This window comes from Equus asinus, chromosome X (assembly GCF_041296235.1).
Source record: "Equus asinus isolate D_3611 breed Donkey chromosome X, EquAss-T2T_v2, whole genome shotgun sequence".
NCBI classification, from domain to species: Eukaryota; Metazoa; Chordata; class Mammalia; order Perissodactyla; family Equidae; genus Equus; species Equus asinus.
This window is the reverse complement of record NC_091820.1, coordinates 107,660,812-107,680,328: the sequence shown is the minus strand read 5'-3', so window position 1 is coordinate 107,680,328 and position 19,517 is coordinate 107,660,812. Positions and strand designations below refer to the sequence as shown.

General features: G+C 38.6%; 1 protein-coding gene across 4 annotated transcripts in view; it reads right to left on the bottom strand.

The window, feature by feature from the left end:
- The window catches only part of PLS3 (plastin 3), a 73,185-nt gene extending 54,883 nt beyond the window's left edge, over nt 1-18,302 (bottom strand). For 2 of the 4 annotated variants that reach the window (XM_014834264.3, XM_014834266.3), the window contains exon 1: nt 18,126-18,302. The gene's annotated coding sequence lies outside the window, so the exon portion shown is untranslated. Of the gene's footprint in view, nt 1-17,470; nt 18,096-18,125 lie in introns of those variants that run through there. The other 2 variants (XM_044763387.2, XM_070503012.1) reach the window with 2 other exon arrangements.
- Between the last annotated feature and the right edge of the window lie 1,215 nt (nt 18,303-19,517).

Genomic DNA, 19,517 nt, shown 5'->3' with positions numbered 1-19,517 from the left:
ATCTGTCTCAAGCATCCAGAACAGCGCCTGGCACACAGTAGACACTCACTAAGTTGTCTCTTAAATTAATCTGTGATAACGACATTGCATCCTAAAGGAATTAAACTCACTGTCATTTGCTGTAGTGGTTTATTACATAATCAAGAACCAACTTTTAGCACTTTTAACGCAACTCAAATAAACAAACATAAAAGGCATCTACATTGGGTAACTCTACAAAATAGGATGATTGCTGAGAACTAATCTGGCCAAACAAACGGCAGGTTATATCTTTCTAGTTACATCGAATCCATGATCATATTGGTAATTGAAATGATGTTTTTAATTCTCCACTTTTAGAAAATAAAGGCATTTCAGACAAAAGAAGTGGAGTGGAAAATACAAACAACTCTGAATTTTATTGAGTTTTCCCTGATACTTGCCACACAAAAAAAGAAAGAAAAATCTCACTTAGCTGTCAAGATATCACTTCTCTAGCTTTCTAAACTTTAAAACGACTACTTTTTGACCTCACAAGGAATAATGAAACCTTCAAAAGAAAGAGCCGCTTTAGCATTTCCTGCCGGCCTGCCCTAGCCCAAGATTAACCTTGTCAGTTTTTAGGAAGACATATAAAACCCCTTTAAATGACTAATTCAGATGAAGTGGTAACACGAAGCCATCGTTTATAAGACGCTGGTTTCTACTTGTTACCAGATGTTGCCATCACTTCAAAGTGTTAAATGCATTGATGAAGAGGTTCAGAAATATTTGCATGTGAAATATTTTCTGACTTCCGCTATTACTGTGGAGACATGCTCCCCGAGAAAAACTGTTGCCTCATTCTCTAATAAAACGTCCTTAAGATTGCCAACATTCACTTCAAGAATCACCAAGCACTCTACGTCAGTCTAACTCTTCCATGTAATTCTTGAGCAAGCACATATATACACTTTCAAAACACAACACAAATTAATTCCATTTCATTGGGAGTCTGTCATGGACAGCCTGCTTAAAGGTCTAGCTGAAAAATCCAAATTTGCATATGTGTAACTTCTGGAATTGCTTTTTTAGACAAGTAAAGAGTCACCAGTTCTACACAGTTTAGGATTCCTTTACCAGTAATAGTCCAACAAATGCACTGTGTTATCTGCTGCTACCCATTCTTCTCTGGTTATGTTTATTTCTTTGGCTATGTTGACATTAAGGTTTTATTAGCTTAATTAAAAAATATTTTTTTAATCTCCAGAGAGAGTTTAATTCAACAACAATGGTTGCTATTTTCTACACATAATGGTCATTGTTAAGTTTGGCCCAATGCAGAATCCTGAACACAATGTCGATTTATCCTTAAGATTGGCTGCAAAAATACCATGGTCTCATAAAGTGTTATATGCCCTTACCATTCAAATGTATGGGAGATGCTCCATAAATTTTATTAATTTAATTTTGCTGAGATGCCTCAATTCTATTTCTTTGAAAACGGAGTTGAGTTCATAAATATAACGCTAGGCTGGCTCAGATTTCTAAAGAGTGAATTGTAACTGACCAGTGTTGCTTGCTCAGTGTTTTATTTGGCAGTCTGTTACCTGGTACAGCTAAAAAGGTCTCATTATAATTAATTCTGCCACAAATCAAATGACTTTTGTGGCTTTCACTTGCTAAAAATCATAGTTAGCAAAAAGTCATCCACACAAGAGTAATTTCTTCCCTCTCCCAGTTTATTTCTCCCCCGGTGCTATATATATTACCTCAGAAACTGGCTAACGCCATTAGCAGGGTTCTTTTGATGTTGTCGACTGTCTTAGGCTCACTGGCTCTGAGAATTCACTGCTTTAGAGAAGGAGCTTTTAAAAGGCTCTCATTAGACCACATAAATATAAAAAATGCAGATAATTTACATGTGAAGAAAGAAACTGGAATATCTGTTTCTGATGAGTGCCATTATATTGCATTCTTCCTTAAATTACACTTTTTTCAATTACAGCAAAAGATATGCTGCAGCTGTGACCATCACCTAAACAAAGTTAGGGGTACGTGGAGAAGAACCAAATTGCTGATATTAGTGGTAGTAAATTTCTCTTTAATGATGATACTAAAATTATGAGCCCTATGCTTTAACTCAGGTAAGTTTTCATTGGTAAAGCTGCTAACTGTATTTAAGGTAGTATAATTGGACTGTGATTTTCAAATTCCTTTTTTCTAAGTCTAACAATTTAATACCGTATTCATAATGTTCTAGGCTACCAGTGATAATATTTTACTAAAACAATAAAAGCCAATTTAGGATATAAACAGGATGGGAAAGAGAGCCAGAAGGTTTTTTTGTGCCTCCACCCTGAATCATTAAACAGAAACAAGGGTGCAAAAGCTTTATCTTGAGAAAGCAAGACAGAAATGAAAGCATGATCTCTTTCACTTTTACTTCACCTAAAAGCAACAAGGTGACGTTTTTCTCTTGAGTTCTTCAGCTCTAATCAGTTTAACAGTCCCCTTCTTTTTTTTCATACCTAATAGTAAGTTTCCAAGTTTCCTTTTTAAATTAAGAGGTTTACCAGATTCTTTGTAATTTTTAAGATTCTATTTTGCAGACTCAAAGATCAAAGTATGAGAATGCACAAAAGTTTTCATTTAAAATCTTTAGATTTACTACTCATGAATAACAAAGGCATTCCAAACTACAATACCCTAAATCCCAATGCTGTAGTGGCATACTCTATTTTGCTATTTTGGCAAAAGTGTTTGTTTGAAACAAAAGAAGTAAACCATGCTTTCCTTAAGGTAGACCAATAGGTTTAGGTTCTTGTAAACAGAAATCCAACGGGAGGGGATCTTTAACATTCTGGATGTAACTCTTCAAAAAATTTTTAAATTCAAAAACAATCAATGATTTAGAACTTGAAAGTTATATACCCAAATTAAGAATGTATCATTCCTTTGGGGGAAAAAAGCTTCAATTTCAGCAATTATAAAAAGACATCCAAATTATTTCTAAACAGAAATGACCAAATAATATTCATTCAATGATTTAAAAATCACTAAAATAGGTACGACTTTAGAAAATAAGACGTAGCATGAGACTATAGAAGATATTAAATTTTCTGCCTTAATGGAACTACCATTTTTAGCTTAATTAGCATTGAATATGCAATCTCAAAACTCAATTCATTAATGCAATTCATATTAACATCCTAATACAGATTTTTGTAGTCATAGACCAGCTTATTCTAAAAATGTATGTGGAAAGAAATGGGTCTTAGAACACTAGAACAGGTAAAACACACAAAAATAAAATGGGTGGAATCATTCTGCCTGGTGTTATGTCTTACCATATAGCTACAGCAATCAAGATAGTGTGGTATTGGCAGAGCGAGAGAGATAGAGCAATGGAACAGACCAGAGAACCCAAAAATAGATCTACACAAATATGATTAATCAATTTTTGATGAGCGTACAAAAGCACATCAGTGGAGGAACGGTGCTGGAGCAACTGGACAACCAAAAAACAAACAAAGAAACAAAAACTTCAACCTAAACCTCAGATCTTTACACAAAAATTAACTCAAAACAGGTCACAGACTTAAATGTAAAACACAGCACCATAAAACTTTTTTCTTTCTTTTTTTTTTTTTGCTGAGGAAGATTTGCCCTGAGCTAACATCCATTGCCAATCCTCCTCTTTCTTTTTTTGCTTGAGGAAGACCAGCCCTGAGCTAACATCTGTGCCAATCTTCCTGTATTTTGTATGTGGGACATGTCTACAGCGTGGCTAGTGAGTGGAGTAGGTCTGTGCCTGGGATGCGAACCCAAGCTGCCGAAGTGGAGTGTGTGGAACTTTAACCACTCAGCCACAGGGCCAGGCCCAACACCACAAAACTTGGGAAAAAATTTTTGAAAAATCCTTCAGGAACTATGTTTGGTGTAGGGGTCTTAGACATGACACCAAAAAGACAATCTATAAAAAGAAATATTAATAAATTTGGCCTCATCAAAATAAATATTTTTTGTTCTGTGAAAGATCTTGTTTAGAGGATAGAAAGACAAACTACAGACTAGGAAAATAGTTGTATACTACCTATCTAACAAAGGATTATTATCTAGAATATATAAAGTCCTCTCAAAACTCAAATATTAAAAAAAATCCAATTAGAAAATATGCAAAAGACATGAAGAGACATTTCACTGCAGAGGATATACAGATGGGAAATAAACACATGAAAAGATGTTCAACATCATTAACCATTGGGAAATACAAAATGAAGCCACAATGAGATATCACTACACACCAATCACAATGGCTAAAACAAAAAAGTGACCATACCAAATGGTGACACAGATGTGGAGAAACTGGACCACTCATATTATTGCTAGTGGGAAATTAAATGATATAGTCACTCTGCGAAAACGTTTTGAAAGTTTCTTATAAAACGAAACATGCAATACTCACATGATGCATCAATTGCACTCTGTGGGCATTAATCCCAGAGAAATGAAAACTTACATCTACACAAAAACCTGTACACAAATGGGTATAGCAGCTTTATTTGTAATAGCTAAAACTGGAAATGTCCCAGAAGTCCTTCAATGAGTGAATGGTTAAACAAACTGTGGGACATCTACACCACGGAATACTACTCAGCAAGAGAAAGGAGGTACCAATCTACACAACTTGGATGAATCTCCAGAGAATTATACTGAGTGAAAAAAGCCAATCCCAAAAAGATACATACACTATGATTCCATTTATATAATATTTTTGAAATAAGAAAATTACAGAAACAGAGAACAGATTAGTGGTTTCCAGGGGTAGAGAGGGGTTTGGGGGAGGAAAGACGTGTGTTATTTAAAGGTAACAAAAGGGATTCTAGTGGTGATGGAACTGTTCTGCATCTTGACTGTATCAAAGTCAACATCTTGGCTTTGACATTGTACTACGGTTCTGCAAGAGGTTACCATTGGGGGAAACTGGGTAAAGGGTACACAAGATCTCTCCATGTTATTTCTTATAAGTACATGTCTACAATTATCACAAAGTAAAAAGTTTAACTTAAAAATCTAATTCAGAATTAAACACAGAATATAGTATAACTAAATTGATAGGGAAAAGGGAAGAAAATCTGCTTGCCGTAATTCCATACCCTGTTTTAAACATTATTCTCACTAATCTTTCCAAAACATTATTGATATAACTATTGCTATTGTCTTAGCATATACAGTCAATTCATGACTCCACTAGAGTATTTGATCTGGGTAGAAGATATTATTTTTTGTTCAATACCAAAATAAAAAGGTGATATAAAGGAGAATTTCAGGGCTAAAACCCATCAAGGCATTGCAATTTAGGTATTTCCTAGAAATATTTACTTGCTTAAGTGACACTTTTCCCCAGATGTTCACGCGGCTCACTCCTTGATCTCCTGTCTTGCCTCAAATTATTTTCCTTTCAGTGAAGCCGCCTGTGACCACATGATTTGAAATGGCAGTGCCCTTCTTCCCACTCCCTATACCCTCAATCCTGCCTTAATTTTCTCCATACCCTCCAATCCTGCCGCAAAGAAACTCTTAAAATCAGTGATCAGAACTGCAGCTTTGTCAGCATAGGAGTACCCTGGATTAAATATATGACCTAGAAAAATAATTTACCATTTTAAAGCTATTGTTAATGAATTTCCACTAGCTATGGAAGAGTCAAACCAAGCTGTGCAAGTTATAGGTGAAGTGAATTTCTCAGAGTTCCTATCAGCTTTCATGACATGGCACCTGCCACTTCGTTAACATCTGAAAGAAAACACCAGTTAGTCTAAGCGGATTCAGGGAAGAAGAGGCATTCCTAGTGGTGATTAAATCTCTGGTAAGAAGAGCAATGGATTAGGTTTCAGGAGACCCCATCCTCCATCACTGTCCTCAACCACTGTATGCTGGGGCAAGTCAAAATCAATTAGACCTCTGTCGCCTCATTTGTAAAAATCAGTGGTTGGATTAGACTCTGAGCTCTTCAAATGACGGCACATTGTTTTATTTATCTTAGTGATACCAGTGCCTGGCACACTGTTGATAATTAATAAAGGCCTGTTAAATGAACTAATTATATATAGGAACTTCTAAATGGGTCTCCTGGAAATTTTATCTTTTCGTGACTGAACTACAGCCTTCCTCTCTCAGGGAAGACTATCCTTTCCTAAGGGGTCTACCAGGTACTAACTGCCCATAAGACTAAGGAGACCGGGTCCGGGAATTTCTCTGTGGGTTGAATCCAGATGATCATGGCAGAGTTGAGTACTAGGTGTCATTAGCTATTTTGACCTGATGCCACACAGGTGAATCTGAGGTCAAGGTTCAGGTCAACCTTTGATCTGAAACTGAAGGTGATTCTTTTTATCATCCTTTGATAATTCCTCATTCTCATATTCACCCCTAAAAAGCCAAAAGATAAAAGACTCCCTCAAACTTAGTGCCACACTTCCTAAATGTAAAACACCAAGCTCTTCTGAGAATGTCAAGCGTTAAGTGTATTCAAGACTATTTCTGGATGGATCCTCAAGAAACTTCTACTAACGGTCACCACCTGGGAAGGGAAATGGGAGACTGGGCTCAGGGGCAGGAGGCTTCTCTTCTTTTCTTCATGACTCTTTATAGCTTTTGAGTTTTGTTCTATGGATATATTCCATATTTGAAAAGTAAATTTAAAAAATAAATACATTAGATGTACTCAAAAATGCTTTAGGTTGACTGAAACCATTGTGTTTCAAGGCATTTATCATTTAATTCTGCACTATTTAATACTACTTACCTCTGCTCCTTATAGATGTTCAAAAATGTGTATAAACAAGGCATTTTGTATATATCTGCTATACAATAAGTTTTAGAAAAGGTGATTATACAACTTTTACACGTTTTCCATTATTCAGGTAAAAATATTACTACGGAAAAAGGTATTGGGAACAAGTTGATGATAAGCTACTCAGCATCAGGAAACAAGAAAAAATAGCTACACTTAGATGCAGAAATCAAAATTGCAGAGTCAATCAAAGCAAGGATTTACATTAACAGCAGAGTAGTGATAAACTGCTATCTTGTCAGTACCACCTCTAACTCATTAGCTGACCTGTGGTCAGACATTTAGTATTAACATGTCCCATTATTCATAATAGCCAAAAAGTGGAAATAACCCAAATGTCTATCAATGGATGAACAGATAAACAAATTATGATACATTCATACAGTGGACTATTATTCAGCCATAAAAAAGGAACGAAGTATTGATACATGCTACAATGTGAGTGAATCTTGAAAACAATAAGCTAACTTAAAGAAGCCAGTCACAAAAGACCACATAATTATATGTTCCATTCATATGAAACTCCAGAATCGGGAAATCTACAGAGACAGATAGTAGATTAGTGGTTAATTAGTGTTGGGGAGGTGGGGGGCTGGGGCAAATGACAGCTTTAAGAATTTGGGGTTTCTATTTGAGATGGAAATGTTAGAAAATTGACTGTGGTGATGGTTTTACATACTGTGAAGATACTAACATCCATTGAACTGTACACTTTACATGAGTGCTATAGAATGCGAATTATATCTCAATAAAACTGCTTTAAAAAGTGAAAAAATATTACTATGTCCCAATTTCCTCTCTGATTCTAAAGTTAGGCAGTTCTCATAATGAAAGCGCCATCCATTACATTCACTCATGGATTACATTCATTTAAAAGAACTAAAAGAGAAAGAAAACAAAGGAAGCCATTTGCTTAGTTTTCTTCTAGGTTGATATCATTACATATTTTATTCAATGTGATTTATAAATTACTAATTTGCTGATTAGGTTTTCACAACTTAATCTTTATCAGCAAGGACCATTCATGGCCATTTATTTTGCACTCTTTCAAATGCACATAAGGAGACCTGCTGTGCACCAGGTGTACTGTGAAAGAGCAAGGAGAATGGGGCTTCCCCTCAGGGCCTCTTTTCTTTTCTCCCTAGAAGTACAATTCTTTCCATGGTACACGGCAGGAATTAAGTACTGTCCTTGAACAGTAAACACAGTCCATCCAGACCTAGTCCATCCATTTGATCCTCACCCACCAAAATGAAACAACGATCAGATTTGGAATCCCGGGTTTTTCTGCTCATTTTAAAGTCTGTGACAATCAAGACGTTCAAGAAATTAAGGTATCAGCTATACCTGTCTTTACTTGCTATTATCCTTGAGTCAGACAAAACTTAACAGAATACCATAATACAGGAAGTATGAGAGCCGCATATACGAGTAATGTTGAATCGATGTTTTTTAGGGCTTCTGCACACATGGCTATTTCCACAGCTGCAGGACCAACTCCTGCAGAAGTACATGCTGTGCACCACATCTACAATTTAGTAAAGCTGGAAAGAATTTTATTTTTGTAAAAACTAAATGGGGTGTGGCTCATTTTCTTGCCAAAGGGCTATTTTATTCCAAGACACTGGTGTCTGCTGACCTTCATTTATAGGCTGAGCAATGTTCTATTTAAGTAAAATTAACTCATAGTGGGCACTTTTTTTAGGATGCAATAATTATTGCAAAGAAATAACAATGTTTAAACTTGATTTGTTCTTAGTTTAGATTTGATTATATTGGATTATAAATGAATGTCTTTGTTCACACAAGGTTTAAATTTGGAAATTATTTTATGTTGAGAAAAAAGGCCATATTTAAATTCATTTTTTACATGTAGGAATATTTTTAGTTTCATGAAATCCAATATTACTTTTGTGTTTCTCTCTTCTACTAGACTGAGAAATCTTATCCATCTTATAGCCCTGGCACCTAACATCTTCATTAAACTTTTAGTTGAATGAATGCTGAAACGATTCCACATAGACTAATGAAGGCATGGTCCATGTTACTATCCTTGGCTAACTACTACTCCATCTGTAGTTTGTACTATCTCAATATATACTTGAGAACTTTGGGCACATTTTAAAGTTTTCCAGAGTTTTACATCTATTGATAAATTACCTATACGCCTTCTTTTACATAATACATATTTCAAGGTACTTGATATATCAACCTTCTCTTTGTCTTTACACAAATCTCTGGCTAGGAAAGTTTTCCCCCTTTTGCTAGCACTTATATATATATTCTAGTTTGCTTTTTTTTCAGAGGGCCAACTAATGCTGGAACACCTTGCTTTAGGATGAGACACCAAATGTATGGGTTGGCTTATATTTTTAAACACGTAAATCTATCAATATTACTTTTTTGTTCCCTACATTCAACAATAGTTTGGCTATATGTGGTTTTTTTAGTTGTCATAAGACAAAATACAAAATTTTAATTCTTCATAACCACTTGAAAAAATGATTCAACTGTAGCTTTAAACTGGAGACCCACAAACTGCTCAAAATATTTGTTGAATGTGTCAATGTCCTTCATCATTTCCTGGCCTTTGCTTTTGAAAGCTTCCACTAGAGGAAATAATGGACATCATAAATTCAAGATTAATATGTTTTGGATTCACCCATTTCTAAAGGCTACATGTCATCTTGGAAAGACATTGAGTTAATTTATAACCCTCTGCCTTCCACAGCATTTTAAGTTTTCACTAATTTATTTTCTCTTTTCTCCTATTTTTTCAAAAGTAAATTTTCTATCATTCACATTTCTACTATTGCAGAAACACTGAAGAACTTGAAGCATTCTTTTCCTCCTCCTAAAATCAGGCATTAACATTTCCTACTACCTTTCATCCTGATCTAAGCTATATTTATTGGTGACAATGAGTTTATAACGGTGTTTGTAATGTGTTAAAAGAGTCATGCTTCCAATTTTTCTTTTTTTTCAATTTTTCTTTTTTTCTTTGAGGACGAGTTCTTTAGTCTGTTGGATTGCATATCGTCGCAAAAGGATAAATTAAATGGTAAATAGGTTTCATACCTAAGCCAAGAAGCTTTTTCAACCTGGAACTTTAGAAAAATTCTTCAAATTCACAATGAAAAGCAATAGAAGCAAATTTTTTACAATGCCATTAAATAAAATAGAAAAAATAAACTATCTTATCTATCTTGAATGGTGATTCTTAAGGAAAAAGGGTTTGAATTCGAGGAAAATGGAAGAGGTAAAAATAGATACCTGACAAAGATTATCTAAGCCAACATTAACTGACCAGTAAAAGGGAACATTTATCGAGCACCTCCTATACACTAATTTCCTTACAAATGTTCTCATTTAATTCTAAGGCCAACACTGAAAACAACTGGTATTATCCCCATTTTATAGATGGCGAAATTGAGGTTTAGAGGAGTTGAGAAACTTTCCCAATGTCACAGAGATATAAAACAGCAAAGCCACTGGACCCCATTATTTTATGCTAAAATTTATTCTGATTATGAAACACAGCATGCCCGTGATCCTTTTGAGAAGGAAAAAAAGCGAAGGTGATGACAACAAGTTGTCAGGTCAGACAAACCTCCCATATGGCTTCTGGGTCATCACGGAATGCCTAGACCAACACTCCCTTACTGAGACTGGTGAACCGAGGGAAGGAGAAAAACATCAGGGAAAGGTCTGTGAAGCAGCACGGGATAAGTCTGGAGAGGGATATGCAGTGTACAACGAGCCATTCAAATACGCAAAATATTTAAGTCACGTGTTTGTAATTTGGGGAATCACCATACACTGAAACTAGGCACAAATTAAGTGGCAGCATCAGAATTTTTACCACTATTGGACTCTGTTTAGTTATTTAGGCAACCTGAATGAAATATAAAACTTTGAGTTTATTGAGTGATGTCAAAGTCATTTAAGAGACGAAAAGCCTGAGATAAAAAAGTCTATCAACAAACACAGTCATTTAACCAACTCCAGGATTAAAAGTTTCTTTAGGATACTGAAGGATTATGGTCACAAATAAGCCCTGTAACTTGAACTGAGTTTTATAGCAACCTGAAATCTAAAGGCGACTTCAAAACAAACCTGTCTCCCTTCCCCCATTAACAGTTCCGTTTTAAAAAATAGAACTTCCTATGATTGTATACCGCACAGGATTCTACTTCGTCCTGCTTTGCACCTGTTAACTAGATCAGAGGACACCAAAATATTTCCAAGACATATACTTTACCTAAACCAGCTCCAGTTTAGAGTCACATACAATACACGATATAAAGAACAGCTTTTTTTTTTTGAGTGCCACTGTTTGAAATCAAGGCTCTTTTTGCTTAAGCCAATGTTTATATTTCAGAGGTTGTCAAGGGAATTCATCTTTAAAAACAAAATCTTTGGAATTTCTCTTCTAAATATTTATCTCAAAGAAATAACCGCAAAATGGTTTTTAAAACAACATAAACTTCCAACAACCTGGAAATAGTGAAATAAATTATGAAATATCCATTATGTAGGATATCATGTAATGATTTTAAAGATTTTCAAAAATATTTGATTATGTAAAAACATCTTCATAATGTAAAAGTGAAAAGAGGGGATATATAAACTGTATATGCAATATGATCCCAATTTTAAAAATATCTTTCTCTCTACATAGGAAATAGATTAAAAAAATACGAACAGGTGGTACAATTATGAGTAATTTTTATTTTCTTCTTTAAAAACCCTTTTACTTTTTCTATTTTATTTTTACAATGACGTATTTTTTTAAATCCAAAGTGATTAAAATCATCATAAGTATGCACTACTTAAGACACTTCTCCAGTACACTAACTAAATCATACATACATATGGACTACTACAGCCAAAGGATATGCCCCAGGAACCATTTCCTAATAGCATTTTCACCTCTGAGAAAATATTTTGCAGTCTATGATGGTTATTCTCCCTGACTTGAAATACAAGCCCGAAAATATCAAAAAGAACAGTAAGAAATGGCAAAAATGGGTATATACAATCAAATTAAGAAATACAGAAAAAAGCTTAAAAATTACATTTGTCTATGAAAGAGTGTATTATTCAGTGTCAATAGCAGAATGTCAATCTGAGTGAACACTCTGTAGTTAGAGCATAGAATGCAGAATGCAGTGATACCAATATCAAAGCTATTCTCCCTTTCCAAAACTTCATTTTATAGAAGGTAAAAACTTTATATATATACTTTATATATAAATATAAAAACATTATATTTATACATATTTATAACATTTTAACAAATGTTAAACATAATTTTAACCAACAAAACAAAAACTCATGATAATTCAAAGAATGGCAGAGTTAAAGAACCATCATGTAATTGGCATGATAACAAACATTGAAAATTTATTCCAGGTTAATAGTTTTGAGGGTAGAGGTTGAAAATGACCTCTCAGAGATCATCTAGCTCAACATGTTTGCTTTTCCAATGAAGATCTACACTAACTTCTCACCTTTTCTGTGTTAATGATGGCATGCCACTTAAATGTGCAGATTATCTCCTCCATTATGTGCTTTTCCATACTTGCATGTTGTCCTCTTTTAGAGAACAACTGTAAGGAGAAACACTATTTTTTGTTGGCAGTTTTGCACAAAACCTCCTATTATGGGCAATCACAAAACTAAGAATGAAATATGATAAGCCAACGGATTCTGTAACGGTTACCAACGAACACCAAAATACTGCTCAGCAGTTACCTGAGAAGGGTAAAAAAAAAAAAATACCACCACCACAGTAACGGTTTTAACAGGCTATTTGGCACAATGTTCGAGGGAAAAAATACTAAGTATTGCATATAGATTTTTATTCTCTTGTTATCAACCGCTTCTCTTATTTTTCATTATATGATGTCTGGCTTTATTTCTCCTTTGCTTGTAAAATTGGATGGCTGGGGAACATTTACAGACAAATAAAAATGCGGCAAGACTTAAGTGATGAGAATTCTACCTTTTCTGTTAACTCTTGTTAAAGCTTCAGTGTTCCTATGATATACTACTCCAGTACTTTGGATTTATACAGCACCTGTCTGCTGAAGAGCCAAGGCTCACATTGCTCACTTAGCCTTTCAGCTTGCCTGTGAAATACATAGATTGGAAACAGATGGCTTACAAATAAAGTAAAATTCAGATATGAACACAGAGAGCTTCCATGATTTACTTAAGATGGCCCATCTGTCCCAACTGTAGAGGACTAAAAGACCCTGGCTCAATGCCTTTTCCAATTAACAACACGACCTCCTTACCATCCAAAAAATTTCTAGACCGTTAGGAAAAATTAAGCTTTCTCATAATATAAAATCAATAGGTTGAATGTACAAAAAATCCTTGTTAAGGAATGATATAAATGGTACCTCTGGGGCCGGCCAGTGGCACAGCGGTTAAGTGCGCACGTTGCGATTCAGCAGCCCGGGGTTCGCCGGTTCGGATCCCGGGTGTGGACATGACACCCCTTGGTAAGCCATGCTGTGGGAAGCATCCCACATATAAAGTAGAGGAAGATGGGCACGGACGTTAGCTCAGGGCCAGGCTTCCTCAGCAAAAAGAGGAGGACTGGCAGTAGTTAGCTCAGGGCTAATCTTCCTCAAAAAAAAAAAAAGGTACCTCTATATTTTAAAGAACTAACATTAGTCATGTATAAGCCACTGGTGATTATCTTCCTGAGGAGTCACCAATTTGCCAACAAGGTATTTAGCTTGGTTCAATATAGGTGTATTGAAATTTGACAACTCAACTGACAAATATAACTGAAATAAGCCAGACTATAAGTATTTGAAAAAAAATTCCCAGAAAACCAAAAACCTTGAGTCATGCCCTCATTTTATAAATGAGAAAACGCATGGTGTCTGGACATGTACGTACTCAATGTTAGTTATCAATATAATAATGTTATGGGGCCGGCTCCGTGGCCGAGTGGTTAAGTTCGCGCGCTCCGCTGTGGCGGCCCAGGGTTCGGATCCTGGGCGCGGACAGGGCACTGCTCGTCAGGCCACGTTGAGGCAGCGTCCCACATCCCACAACTAGAAGGACCTGCAACTAAGATATACAACTATGTACGGGGCCGGGGTTGGGGAGATAAAGCAGAAAAAAAATATATAATAATGTTAAGTGACTTTCTCAAGGTCATGTGATGAGTCAGTGGCAGAGCCGTGTCTAGAATCCAGTTCTTTTGGAGCCAAGTCCAACATACTTCCCCCCTAGAATTTTAATTTTCATTCAACAATGCTTTTTCATCCCTAAAGCAGTTCGTACTCACTAATATTTGTCTTTCAAGTGTTAAGAATAAGGCAAATTCAGTATTATTAAACATAACTGAATTTTTTGGAAACTGCCTCACCTCCATCGCTACAAGTTGGCCCAAGTATTATCAGAACTTCTCCTGAGACTGACATTGCATGACTGGGCAGTTGTTTATATTTCTAAGCCATACTTTAACCAAAGCTCTCTCATAACTAAAAACAGCTAGTTGTGACCGCTGGTAATGTATCCAAAAAGCTTTTGAAACCTCCAACACATTGAACATACGTTATACGGTATATCACTCTCTAGAATAATTATACAGACTCAAAACGTGATCTAGCTGTTTTCTTGTAAACTGAGTTTTATTATTTTCACAGATCAAATTTTCCCCCCTCTGGATTACTTTTTACCAAACGAAATACTGTCATATGAGCAAGTACAAAGTGATTCTAAAAACAGATACGTAAGTTGCCATGTCCTGATAGATGTTCATTTTCAATTTCATAACAGCTACTTTATACTAAATAAATCTGTACTAAATGGAATCTGTACTAAACAGCAAAAAACAGTTTGGCATACACATTCCAACTAGATTATGCTACATCAAGCACAGTAGCAAATGCATGAATTTATCACATGTGCTAAAAATATTATGTCAGTAAATTTCTTGGAAAGGCAAGTGGAAATAATGCCTAAAACAAACATGGAATAGTGGCAAGTGGATTTTCTTCTTTTTCACTTTCAGTCTCACCAAAAAGAATCACTTTAGTGCTCAAGTACCATGGCCAGGCTACCCCCTTCTTTTCACTAACAGTCACAGTGTTTGCTTGGGAGCAAAATTTCATTTGGTTTCTGATGGCGCCTTGGACACTGACATTCTGCCACAACAGTCATGGTCAAGTCTAATGTGAGTGTAACCATCTGTAGAAGAGACTTAATCTCAATAAAAATATTACTCGTTATAATTAATCCTACCCCAAATGCATAAACCTAGACATTTTTAACAATGGAATCTAGATGACAGCAGCAGACCAGAGACCTTGCACTTCCGTGCTGACCGTCTGTGTTAAGTCAAGGTAGAGCACAATTGTTTGGGGCCCCACTTGATGTAAAGAGGTTGCAAACTTGCTAGATCTAATAGTCGAAATTAAGAATTAGACTCACAACTCCCTAATTTTAATAAAACCTGAGTTCATTAGATCATACCTCTAAAAAATGAAGTCAGTGGTTTTAAATGAGTGGACATCCTAAGACAACGAAAAGCTGTGGGCCAAGTGCCTAGTGATGATCCTATTTCGACATCAATAATATTTTAAAAAGAGCTCATCTCCCTACCACTTCAACCTAGTTGGATAGTTGTACTCTCCTTTTTTTGAGGTTAAATATTTATTAGTTGTCTAAAATTATATTATCACCTCACTTCCACTAGGGGGGTCTATCTACCAGTGTAGTTAACTCCAATAACTCAGGTGCAGATGAAATCCAGTTCTAACTAATCTGTGCTGCAAGGCTAGCCTTGGGGTCAGAACTGTGTGCTTTAAAGCAGTTCTAGCTTTTAGGCTCAGAAACCCATGCACAGCGCGAAAATGGAGCGCTCCCGTCATTCGGAGGTTGCTGCAGTAGTCAAACGGTTTTTGGCTAAGGCATACAAAGCCAAAACCTCTGAAATGTTCCCAGTTTCATTTTTAGCTGCCCTAGTTGTTTTCAAGGCTGAATTACGTATCAACTGGATCCACTTTTTATAAATAAGGACAGCTTTTACACTCCTGACCTCGAGATTTCTCTGTTCATTTCTATACTCTGCAATATATAATCCGAACAGCGAAATTGCCACGTTTTTCCAACAGTAACCTTAACTTGGGCCGCATGGGCGGGTGTTGGTCAATACGGGAGTTATTTCAGTGTCGTCTTATCATCTACCCAACTATTGACAGGCAAAAACCCAAACAGCTGGATTTATCAAATTTAGTGTCCACTGTCTTTGTGCCTGATTTCTGATCCAATTAATTCCAAATCACAATAACTGATGATTAATTTTAGTCAGATTACCCACCACCTTCCAGCAGATGCCTAACATAGAGACCAGTTCAATTAGAATATAGAGGGTAGATCCAGGAATATGGACAAAGCCTTATTTTTTTAACACTACCTTATGGGATATGGTTTCATATCTATCATTTAGGGATGAAATAGGGCATGAATAAAAGGGAGATTTTCCTAGAAAATAATTAGTAAGATATTTTTAAAATTTAGAAAAGCCATAACTAGATTGAAGGGCCACAAGGGAGAGATATGTCCCAGCACAAACATATTTCAAGACCTTATTTTAAAAACAGCTTCTGTTTTTATTTTGGATAAAATCTGAACAACAAATTCTCTCTCTGTTCCTCTCATCCAAATCCAAGTCGAATTCCCTCGAGGAGAGGGTAGTTCACACCCCCTCCCCTTTTTTGTCCCAGTAATTTTTGGAAAATGGGCTTCAGCCATTACATTCCAGTTTTAAAGTCAAAATAAGCCATGTGACCATTACCCTAGGGGCATCAGAGACTTGGGACACGTGATGCCAATTGGCATGTGTGGGACTTCGGCCACTTCGTTGGAATTCACTGTAAATTGCATCTCCAGGATCAAGTTTAGGCTCCCAAATACATTGCGACATCCAGTAGAGTAAGTGCTTCTCTCTCAGCAGTTTTTAATTTCACCTACGTTTTCTACCTACTGTGTGCCCAGCCAAGCTCTCCTCCCCAACCCCCACTCCTCATAACAAGCCGGGCCCCTAGCTATCTGCTCTTAAATGGCGAGGCTCTCCAACCCAGTTAGTTCTAAACTCAACCTTCTGCACCTCCAGGGATGTTGTGCAGATGAAGTGAGGAGCAAGAAGCATCGCGTAAGGCAAGTGTCAGACAGCATTAACCCCACTGCACCTCCCAGGCTGGGATCATCTCCTGCCCTGGAGCCAAGCCGTCGGAGCCGCCAGCACGCAAGAGCAGTAGCAGCGGCGGCGGCGGCGGCAACTTCGGGACTGGCAAGAAGCCAGGGCGGGGGTGGTCGGCGTCCCCCGGCCTCTCATTAGAGCGCTTAAGTACTGCGAGTGGAGAAAAGTAAACACCGGCAAGTGCAGCTGTGTCGGGGGAGGGTGGATATTATCCCCCCTCCCACCGCCCCTTTGGCTCTGCCTCCCAGAGAGCCCCGAGAGGTCCCGGCTGCCGCTGCCCGGACAGCGCGCTCGGGGCTGCAGAGCCAGAGGAGCTGAGAAAGGAGCAGACGGGCGGCGCGCAGTCTGGAGAGAGAGAACGGAAAGGTACTGCCCAAACGGCCCGGGAGATGTTCTGCTACTGAAAGGAAAAAAGTGCTTACTCATAGGGAGACGCGGTGCGATCGCGACGCTCTCGCTAATCGCAAGGGAAGCTGGCGGAAGGCAGGCAACCGGAGCCTCGTTCCTTCCCTGGGGCACAGCACACCCCCAGAGCCCCGGGGCCCCGGGGAGCCCGCGAGGTCACCCGAGGCGGGCGAGCGAGAGCTGGAGGCGTCGCAGGCTGCCGGCTCCGGGATTTCCTGTGTCCGGGGCGGGAGGGGGGTAGGGTGGGGGTGGCAGTAGCTGGAGAAGGACGACAGAGGGAAGTTAGGCGCTCAGTTTCCACTTTGGGGCCGCAGCCACGGAAGGGGAGAAGGGCATGGGTTGGCGTCAAGGACGCCAGCCCAAGGCTGGCAACAAGTTAAGAACAACTGGTGAGAAAGCACCATCTCTATAGTTAAGACAGAAAACCTGTTTGCGGCCAGCGGTGGTCGTGGGGAACACTCTGTCACTCTCATCCATCCTTGATGCAAATGATCGCTTTGGCGCCCAAAGGCTAGAACGGAAATTTCTCCAGCGTCCCTCTCTGCCCCCCGCCTCCCGTGCGAGGCGCGTTCCTGCTGAGGTTCCCGGAGATGCTCTCCCCTGGACCCACTCCTGCCCACGCCCAGGGAACCCCGCTCCCCTTGTGCCCTCTCGTGCCTACAGAGCACTTACATAAAGTCGCAGAGTACTGGATCTGGCTCGACAGCCTCGGATCGACGCACTCAGACAACTTCTGCCTCTCGGAATCTTTGCGGCTGTGGTTCTAAAGCCAGCGCTCCCTCCCCTCCTGCCAGCCCCCTCCGCCCCTCGGCCGCCGCCATTGGCTCGGGTGGTGCTAGCGGCCGGCCTGGGAACCAGGAAGGGGATTGGGCCACGAGCCTGTCACATCAACTGGGTGGGGAGCTCGGAGAATAATCACTGGGATGGGCGCCCGGGAGGGATGGGGACTGTAACTCTGCAGCTGGGAGCGGAGACTGGTCCCCCGCGCCTGCTTCTCCTTCTCTCTGGCTAAGAACAGATTAGAAGTCCACAGTGCCTGGCTCGGAGCATATATTCAAAAAAAAATCTTGTGGAATAGTTGAAAAGATGGGAATGTCGGGAACGGGAGTTTGAACGTTATCAAGCCGCTGTTTAAGTCTATGTAGCGTGCAGTTTCTCCCTGGAATCGTGAAGAGAATCTCGGCAGGGGAAGGGACGTCGCTAGTAGTTTCGCCTGCTACTAATCAGCCCAGGTGCGGAACAAAGCAGAGGGAAAACCTCAGCAATCCTCCCTTTCCTTACGAGGTCTAGGGAGCAGAATATGGACAGGACGGGGCTCTCATGTCTTTGGCTTCGTGCCAAGTAAATTGTTGACCAAAATCACCTGTCTGGTATGTTTCTCCATGCGGAAAGGGATGAGAGGTGGAGGTGCGAAGGGCTGGTGGAAGTAACGTGGTTCCACTCGTTTGACTGGAAATGGATGTCAATTCCCATCAGTCTCCTTTCACCAGAGAAAACATGTAGACGTGCTCCTGCTTCCCAGAGTACCTTTTCTTTGCCCATGAGATTGCCTCCACGTCATAGCTGACCTCTTTCATTAATACCTGCGAAGGGTTCCCCTCCTTATCTGCATTCCAATCCTTTGGCTCACTTCAGGTCCAAAGTCAGCTGTGAGGGCCTGATTTTGAGGGATTCTCTAGGGTCAGGTCAAGAGATTGGCTTGTGGGACAGCTGTAGAGGAGAAAGTCTAAGTTCTTTCCTGTTCCAGCCATAGCCATTTTGTTCAGGAAATGTGTGCCTGGAAACTTTTTAAAAATTTAAAATTGGTTCAATTACATCCCGTTTTACATTCGCTAGGAAAAATGCTAAAATTAAGAGTGGCCTGAAAGATTGAATGCTGTTGTAAAGGAACCCTCACTTCATCTGCTATTACGAATTTCCTTAGAGAAATTAACGTGTAGTGAGTGCCAGGTCTTCTTAAATGGGAAGGAATGGGGAGTTCATATACTGCCTAAAGGCTAGACAAGCAGAGAAGGACTTGGCACTGGAAAAAAAGGCTTGTTAAATATTAATTAATGATTAACC